The following is a 9,683-nucleotide window of genomic DNA, read 5'->3' as shown; positions in this document are numbered from 1 at the left end:
GCATTCTTAATATTATGCATTTCTGTATTTTCTGTTGGATACCTTCATGGCTTTCTAAATTTTCACCTGCATTGCTATGGAGACCACTAAAATCTGATTATCATTGCTGAAGGAAATATATACCATCACCTCAGCTTGAAGAGATTAAATAATTTTCCTTTTGCACACTATTGTCATGAATGAGATTTTGTTACATGGCTTTGGTTTAGGAGCAATTTAGGATTTATTAATATTTTTGTGATAGATCACAAGATTAGGTTGTATTTTAACAGTACTTAATTACGAGCCAATTTAACAGAGTGATTCAATTGACTTTGTTACAATCAAATTTGCAACTTAGTTAAAGATTCGAAAATGGCAAAGATCACCCAAAACCTACAGCAGGGTTGCACGCAGATGGATGCTAAATCAAATCACACAGACAGATAGACAGACAAAAGAGTTCCAAACCAAATCACACAGAGACGGGCAAAATAGTTCCAAACCAAACTGCAAATGCACATGCACAGGTACACCCAACCCCTCAGGTTAACCTATGATTAAAATTCCCCTCATGAGTTTCATGAATTACTCACTTTTATGTGCTGGCATTCATCAATGGATGGTCAGTAAACCTCAGGAAATCAGGCCGTTAAGTCCTTGTGAAATCGTTGATGGACGATCTTTTGACGATCTTTCAATCCTAGTGAAATCTACCCTGAGAGACATCCCAGTTCAGGGGGAGATACTGGGTCACACAGCCCGCTGTGGTCCCCAAGAGCTCAAAAGGTTTCTCCTTGGATCGCTATTTATAGGGTCTTGAGGTGATTGCAGTTGGTCATTATTTTGCATTCTGGCCAAAACTGGTGCGGAGTGATTCTGATATACAATTCAGGCAGCAGATGGCCCAGGTGTGTCCAAAGAGTGCCTGACGCCCATGTCTCTGCACTTGTAACCAAGATAACAGCACAATGGGGGGGTTTCCCCAAAGTATGCATGGCTTATCCTGAAATCTCAAAGTGGCCCGGGGGGGTGGGTGGGGGGTGAGAGGGGTGGGGTGCGGGACTGCACCACCACAACTATTTGCTCCAAAACCTGGTTAACACTGTTAGCTTAGAACCACCCCTACTGGGGCATTTTGCTGGAAAGTCGAATGTGATTTATGACTTAAACTCCATTACTATGCTGATTACTCACAGCAGTGAAAATTTATACCCAGCATGATGTGAAATATTTAGTTTTAGAACTCTCCTGATGAAGAAACAGAAAGACATGATCTACTATAACGCCAAAGAGTCTTTCAATCTGTAGTGATTTTATCAGGCCAGGATCCTATGTAATCCACTGAGTTTCTTGCTGTTGCCAAGCGCAAAAGCTTGTGAGCCAGCTAAATAGCCTCTCTATTCCCTACATTCCCTGTCTATAACCAAGGGATTCAACCTTCTTCTTCTGTGACTGCTTGAGTTCTGCAGATGAAAAACAATCTATAAAAATGTTTTTAAAGAGGAGCTCATAAGCTCTGTGAGAGTTTATTCCTCCAAACTCGATCTCTTGCAACTTCACTGAAAAAAGTGAAGGTTCACACTCCTCAAGGAGTTTGCCCTGGGCAGTGGAGATGGGAAGGCATCTTCTCCATTTGCAAGTTTGTGGGTCATGCATGGGTGGGTGTGCATGTACCCATTCACTCATGCTCTTCATTCCTAGGAGGAGACCACTTCATCGCATTTCTCTTCTCCGAAAAACCTTGTAGTTTAATAGATGAGACAAACCACACACAAAAGGGGGATGAAGGTGATGGGTAAAAAGCTTGAGCTTGTCCCCTATATAAAGACACCTTGAAAAGTGCTACCTGAGGAAGCAGCTGGAAATCTAACATCTGCTCAGGTTCTTTGTTCCCTTGAGCAGGCAGCAGCAGCAGATGTGCTCTCTTTGTAGCTCTGCACAGCATGGAGTTTCACAGAGCTTCTCTTGTACTTAAAGTCTACATCTGACAGAGCGGTCAGCAGTATCATCTATCTACATGGCTGCCTGCATGCAATTCCATGGGCAGTGACTTCTGTCATTTTTCTTATTGCCATTATTGATCGTCTCTATCATGTCTGCTATCATGTTATCTTGTGACATGTCTTGGATCCTCCAAAGCCAGTGAGGAACAAATTGTTCAGAATGATCCACATTTAATCTGGTAGCATTCCTGGATTACTGTTTTTCCACCTTGTTGGCCTATCTACAAAAATGCTCAGAACTTGCAATTCACTTACAAATGATCCTCATATAAATGGATAAGTATCCAAATCTGAAAGGTCACTCATCCTTGAAATCAGTACAATTGATTTTATATAGCTTGCTGTCAAAAACCACTTTTGTGTTCCTGAGACATGACCTGATACACTTGCTCTCTGAAGCCTGCTACCTTAAATAATAGTGCTCAATGAATAGATTTGTAAAACAGCGTTTCATGCACTGATATATTGATTACAAGTTTTGTGATATGTTGTCACAAACACAGTAAACGTCCCAACATATATCACTGAAAGTTGTCCTGCATAGAACTAAGAAAAGAAATGTCTAGGCACTTATTTGCTTGATATCACGTACTGCGTAATACTTTGTCCTCCTGTGTTAAGTAGAGTACTGATGGAGACCAGAATATAAAAGACTGTCTGTCAGCCAAAAAAAAAAAAAAGAAAAAAACCAGCCCAAATTAATCACTTCAGACACTGATTTATATGTTTTATGCACAATGATTTGTGTAACAATTACATAAACCAGAATTTTGACTGACTAGAGATATGAGTTGTGGCATAGCTTCATTGTTGATAAGAACGTATCTGTTGCATTTTGATTTACCGTATGTAACAGCAGTGTTTTTGTAGACAAGGCAATCAAGCCATATAAGGATGGTCTAAGGGTAAATTAGAAAAAAACCCCAAACAAATAGGCTTGTACACCTGAAAGCTTTCCTATTTTTGTCAATTCTGCTTGTCAGTCTAAAAAGATACCTTTCTGCTAAATTTGTTTCCTGTTGTGTTTGTGAATGAAAATGTCTCTTTTTTGCAAATACTTTCTGAATGTTGTATTTATTAAATGTTTACTTTCTAATAATTCCTTCCAGTTTAACATGGTAGAGAGAGAGAAAAGTGAGATCAAAAAAAGAAATTAAATCAAGAAAATGTGCTTTAAAAGCTCAAGAATATTCTGAAAAAAAAATGTTTGTTGTCTTCCCCTACTAATCAGAGATAGTGAACATTGCTTAACCTATATGGGAATGATTTAAATAACTAAAACTGAAATAACTTTATAGAACACTAAGCCAAATTCTTTGCTGGTTTAAGACAGTGCCACCTTATTTACCTGAGAGCTGTTTAACTTATTTTTGCAATAAAAACTAGCAAAACATATAAAGCCACTTACCTATGGAGGAAGGCTAATATAAGGTAAAGTGTCCAGTTGCTGCTGGCAAACAGCCACTCAGTAGAAATCGTTCGAGCATGGACTGCTGTCTGTGTTAATTTTACTAGTGGTAGTGCCTTCTTGCCATCTTGTTATGATTACATAGCCCTTCTCCTCACAGGACCAGTGTACATTTTCTTGGAGTTTGGCATTTAGATTGTGTCAGAAGTGTAGTTGTATCATCTACACTTGTCCCATCAATGGAAGCACAGATTTACAGTTAATGTAGCCACACACATAAACAGACATTTATTAAATCCCTCCCCCACCTTGTGGATTAAACAACATGCCAAAATTTTGAACAGTGGGTTAATTTTCCACGTGACTGGCTACACATTGCTGAGCATTGAATTCTCATGAAGTTCAACCAAAATCACCTGGAAATGTGGAGGCTTAGCCCTTGAAAGAATAGTCAGAATCATGGCATTGCAGGTAGGGAAGTGAAAATAAATATATCTGTGGGGAGGTTTCTTCAAAAGTAAAATGAATACAAGTGCAGCACATCCCTTTTCGCTAATTTCCTCAGTCATCCCCAGGTAAGACCCTTTCAATGCTCATTAAAGTTTCAGCACCCTGTTCAACTTGCAGCCCTACCCTGTTGTATATCCTCTGCTCCTCCACCATGTTCCACCATGTTCCTGCTGCTGTAGCAGTACTAGCAACAAAAATATGAGTTATAACTTCTTTTTTCTTTAAATAACATGCTAAATGTTGCTGTAACTCCTCATAGGGTGAGCGCCGATAACAGTTTCTGCTTAAGAGGCCAGTTGGAGTAGACACTGAAGGTACTCATTTAATGATTGATATCAGCAGAATTACCCTAGGGATGAGCTCAGTTCTTACTTTCCACAACATTAGTTGTCTCTAGTTGAGAAGAAACATTTCTAATTATCTAAAGCACAAAGCAATGGAAGAATATTTTTTTTCCATATATGCATAGCTACATGTCATAGATATATTCACATATAGTAATACACCACAGAGTGGTCACGCAAAGCTTCTTCTCCATTACCTTAGGCTGTTAAATATATGTAGCAAAAATAGTATTAGAAAGTTTCACATATAACCTTTAGACACATTTTTTGCTTGGTTAGTTGGATTTTTACAGGATGGATGATATGGGAATTAAGTTTTCTGTTAAAACACTATGTGATAATTGTGGATTAATTATGTTCACACAAGTGTAGAATAGTTATTTTTCTTTGACAGGTTAACCAAATAAATACTATAGCAAGCCGAAAATATACATAAATGAAAACCAACAAGCTCTTTTTGTTGCAAATGAGTCTCAAATGCCACCATCCAAAAAACAATAACTATTTATTTCCTATAGCACTCAGTGTTTTTTCTAAGCAGTTTCTCAAAGGGTTTTCTTATCCGTTTTCATGATCAATGATCAATGCTTGATCAATGCTACCCGCTTACTCCATGTAGCGCTGGTTGCATGATGTGTAGAGGGGATGTTTCCTTTGAACATCCAGTGTAGCACGGGCAATCATGGTGTCAAGAGGAGATATGCTTCTGTACTGACAACTTCTGAAGCGGCTCGAACCCCCTCATATGCTGCTAGTATCTCTTTTTCAGTCGGGCTGTAGTGGGCTTCTGATCCTCGGTACCCCCGGCTCCAAAACCCTAATGGTCGACCTCAGGTTTCTCCTGGTGTTTTCTGCCAGAGGCTCCAGGTGAGACCGTGCTCCCCAGCTGCAGTGTAGAGTACATTTTGTACATCTGGTCCTGTCCGGACAGGCCCAAGAGCTACTGCACGAGCTATTTCCTGTCTGATATGCTAAAAGGCTTGTTGTTGTTCAGGGTCCCATTCAAAATAGTTCTTTTTCCGTGTTACTCGATAGAGAGGGCTCACAAGCTGACTATAACCTGGAATGTGCATTCTCCAGAACCCCACAAGGCCTAGGAAAGCTTGTGTTTCTTTCTTGTTAGCTGGTGGAGACATAGTTGCTATCTTGTTAGCCACATCCATAGGGACATGACGGCGACCATCCTGCCATTTTATTCCCAAGAACTGAATCTCCTGTGCGGGTCTCTTGACCTTGCTTTTCTTTATGCCAAAACCAGCTTTCAGAAGAATCTGAATTATTCTTTTTCCCTTCTCAAACACTTCTTATGCCTCATTGCCCCACACGATGATGTCATCTATGTATTGTAAATGTTCAGGGGCATTGCCTTGTTCCAGTGCCATTTGGATTAGTCCATGACAAATGGTAGGGCTGTGCTTCCACCCCTGGGGCAGTCGATTCCAGGTGTATTGGACACCTCTCCATGTGAAAGCAAGCTGTGGCCTGCACTCTGCTGCCAAAGGAATGGAGAAAAACGCATTGGCAATATCAATTGTAGCATACCATGTGGCTGCCTTTGATGCCAGTTCATACTGGAGCTCTAACATGTCTGGTACAGCAGCACTCAGTGGCGATGTCACTTCATTCAGGCCGTGATAATCTACTGTTAGCCTCCACCCTCCATCAGACTTTTGCACTGGCCATATAGGACTATTAAAAGGTGAATGAATCTTGCTGATGACTCCTTGGCTCTCTAGGTGATGAATCAGCTTATGGATGGGAGCCGGGGAGTCTCGGTTTGTCCGATATTGCCACCGGTGCACCGTCCTGGTAGCGGTTGGCACCTGCTGTTCTTCAACTTGCAGCAATCCCACCATGAAGGGATCTTCTGAGAGGCCAGGCAGCGTACATAGCTGTTTGATCTTCTCTGTGGTTACAGTGGCTACACCAAAAGCCCATCGGTACCCCTTTGGGTCCTTGAAGTACCCTCTCCTGAGGTAGTCTATGCCAAGGATACAAGGGGCCTCTGGGCCGGTCACGATGGGGTGCTTTTCCCACTTGTTCCCTGTCAAGCTCACCTCAGCCTCCAATATAGTCAATTCTTGGCATCCCCCTGTCACTCCAGAGGTCCAGATGGGTTCTGTGCCCCTGTACCCTGATGGCACCAGCGTCTACCAGCGGTGCACCAGTGTCTACCAAAGCCTTATACTTCTGTGGGTCTGATGTGCCAGACCAACGAATCCACACAGTCCAGTATGTCTTGTCATCCCTTTCCTCCTCCTGGCCGAAGGCAGGGACCCTCTATTGCTGTTCCTCATCAGAGTATTCACTGTCTGACCCTTGTGGTGCCAGACCAGAAGTCCCCTCACCAGAATCAAGGGAGGTGGTTTCAGTTCTTCTATGCCTGGAGGATCGCTGATTGCTTTCTTGGGCCTCTACAGCAACGACACTGACAGCCTTCTTCTTGGGTGACCCCTTCTTAACAGCTGTCTTCCCTCTCGGTTCATGTACACGGGCTTCCAGCTTAAAGGTGAGTTCACCATCCCACTTCCTCATGTCCTCTCCTTGATCACGCAGGAAGAACCAGAGTGTACCACGTGGCATATGCCTTGGGCTCCCTTTCCCTCTGACCAGGGAAGGAGAGGACTGATTTCTTGGAGCGTCCCTAACAGCCAAGGCACTGTCCTGTAGGGATGAGGAGACACAGAGATTTTCCTCAAAGTTTTGGAGCCAAGATGACACTTTCTCTACAGTTGGTGTTTCCATATCTGGGCAATACATTGCTGCCAAGCTGTTAGAATACGATGCTGGGGCACCTTAAATCACCTTTCTCCACATGGCCCATGTGCACAGGACATCCTCTGGATCTTTAGAGACTTCCTCATCATCTAGATCACTGTAGATGACTTCCACCACTGCTAACTCTCTCAGGTACTGGATGCCTTCATCTGTGGTAGTCCACTTCTCTGAGGAGTTCACAAGATCTTCCTTGAATGGATATCTTGCCCTCACACTTGAGAGGAGCTGGCTCCAGAGACTGCAAATTGCTACCTCTTTTCCAATTCCTCTTTCAATTCCCCGGTTTCTAGTGAGGGATCCCAGCTGTTGGGCTTCCTTGCCTTCCAGTTGCTGACTGTCAGCCCCGTTTTCCCAGCATCGGAGCAGCCAGGCAGCAATACGCTCACCTGGCTGGCGGCTGTAATCTTTCAGCAAGTCCAGAAGTTCTGAGGATGTCAGGGACCGGGTAGTTTCCTCTTCCTGTTTAAGTTCCCTCACTCCTTCCTTCAATTTCTTTATCGAGGGACCAGCTTCTAGATCAAGCCTTTCCTCTTCTTCTTCTTCCCTCACTAATCGATGGTATGGACCTGTTGATCTCCTTGTCCACTGTTTCCTTTTCACTATTGGGGCAATTACTGTAGTTGTTGTTGTTTGGGTCCCTATCTCGAGCACGGTGTCCTCAGATGCAGTCTGTGTCCCTGCCTCAACCGTGGTCCTCTGAGAGTGTTGAACTATGGCCCGGTAGGCATAGGCCAGGCCCCAGAACAGTGCGAGAAGCTGCTGGTTTTCATTGGAATAGGCAAGGCACCCTTCTATCAGGTGGCACGTCAGTTTGCCTGGGTTACTTGCCTGTTTGGGTGTAAAGTCCCATATTATGGGAGGTGATAACCATCCTAAAAATCTGCCCAAATCCTTCCATATACCCTGCCACCCAGGGACCGGTCACTTGAGGGCACATTTCAGTATTGCCTCACCTGAAACTTGTCTTCTCTTATACCAGGACAAGACCAGATTCCACAATACCCATAATATACCACCAGTATTAATTATTAGTATTGAACAGCTCACATAAGGGTGAACAAGGACCTTGGGAGCCTGCATAATAAAACCATTCACATCAATGCCCGGTAGGGAGAGGGAGATGTGTTCTTTCACCTCCTCCACAAGATAGCTCCCACAACACAGCAAAGCCATCAGCGCCAGGACAAAGCACATATAGACATTATTTGTATTAGCATGTTCCCGCGTTCCTTCATTCTCCCCACAAGATAGCTTCCGCAGCACAACAAAGCCATCAGTGCCAGGGCAAAGCACACAGCCATTATTTGCATTACCATGTTCCCAAACTCAGCAAGATAGAGATAAGCAAGCAGTCAACAAGCTCTGTGACCTGCACAGGAGCTTGCCATTTAATAACTAGCTATAGCACTCTTAATGCAAAACTGCCATTGTCGAGCCCCACGTTGAGCCCCAAAAAGGACTGTGGTGGGTTGACCCTGGCTGGATGCCAAAGCCGCTCTATCACTCCCCCTTCTCAGCTGGACAGGGGGGAGAAAATATAACAAAAGGCTTGTGGGTCAAGATAAGGACAGTTTAATAAAGTGAAAGCAAAGGTCGTGTGTGAAAGCAAAGAAAAACAAATGCTGTTATTCTCCACTTCCCATCAGCAGGTGATGTCTGGCCACTTCGTGGGAAGCAGGGCTTCAGTACGCGTAGTGGTTGCTCCGGAAGACAAAAATGCCCCCTTTCCGTCTCCCTTTACTTAGTTTTTATAGCTGAGCTGACGTCATATGGTATGGAATATCTGTTTGGTTAGTTTAGGTCAGCTGTCCTGTTATGTCCCCTCCCAAGATCTTGCCCTGCCCCAGCCTGCCATTGAGGGGAGGGCAAAAATGTTGGAGAGACAGCCTTGATGCTGTGCCAGCACTGCTCAGCAGTAGCAAAACACTGGTGTGTTATCAACACCTTTCTAGCTACTGATGCAGAACACAGCGCTACGAGGGCTGCTATGGGGACTATTAACTCCATCTCAGCCAGACCCAATGCACCAAGGTGTGCTGGTTTTAGTGTACAGAACTTTTCTTTCATCTTTACTCATAGCCTTGGCTGGAGTCTCCTTTCTTTAGGAATAGACTATCCGTAGTCAGGTCTGTCCTTAGCTGACTGGTGAGATTGGCAGCCACTGGCCAAACCAGACATCTTTCATCCTAGTTAAGGGTGTCCAACTGTCCTTAGGTTCACCACACACACTATCCTTCCTCTTGTGTGGGAGCCTAACCATACAGAGATGGCTTTTCTGATCTGTGGCTGCTGGATCTGAGTGGGTGACTTTGGTGAGCTCTTACCATGGAGAAGTTCTACAAGTTTCTTTCAGGGAGGCTAAAAGCCTGAAGTTATGCAGACATGGAACAAGGTTGTTGTCCCAGAGTGAAGAATTTGTGAGAGAAGAAAACTGTTTTGGGTTTGTGTGGTGGGGTTTTGGTAGCAGGGGAGAGGCTGCAGGGCTGGCTCCTGTGAGAAGCTGCTGGAAGCTTCCCCAGCTCCAAGTCAGACCTGCCTTGGCCAAGGCCGAGCCCATCAGTGACAGTGGTAGCGCCTCTGGGAGAACAGGTTTCAGAAGGGGAACCGGCAGTGAGTAGGAGATTGGAGTGTGTGAGGAACCCCTCTGCAGACACCAAG

The sequence above is a fragment of the Buteo buteo genome, chromosome 3 (genome assembly GCF_964188355.1).
Source record: "Buteo buteo chromosome 3, bButBut1.hap1.1, whole genome shotgun sequence".
Classification (NCBI taxonomy): domain Eukaryota; kingdom Metazoa; phylum Chordata; class Aves; order Accipitriformes; family Accipitridae; genus Buteo; species Buteo buteo.
This window is presented reverse-complemented; position numbering follows the sequence as displayed.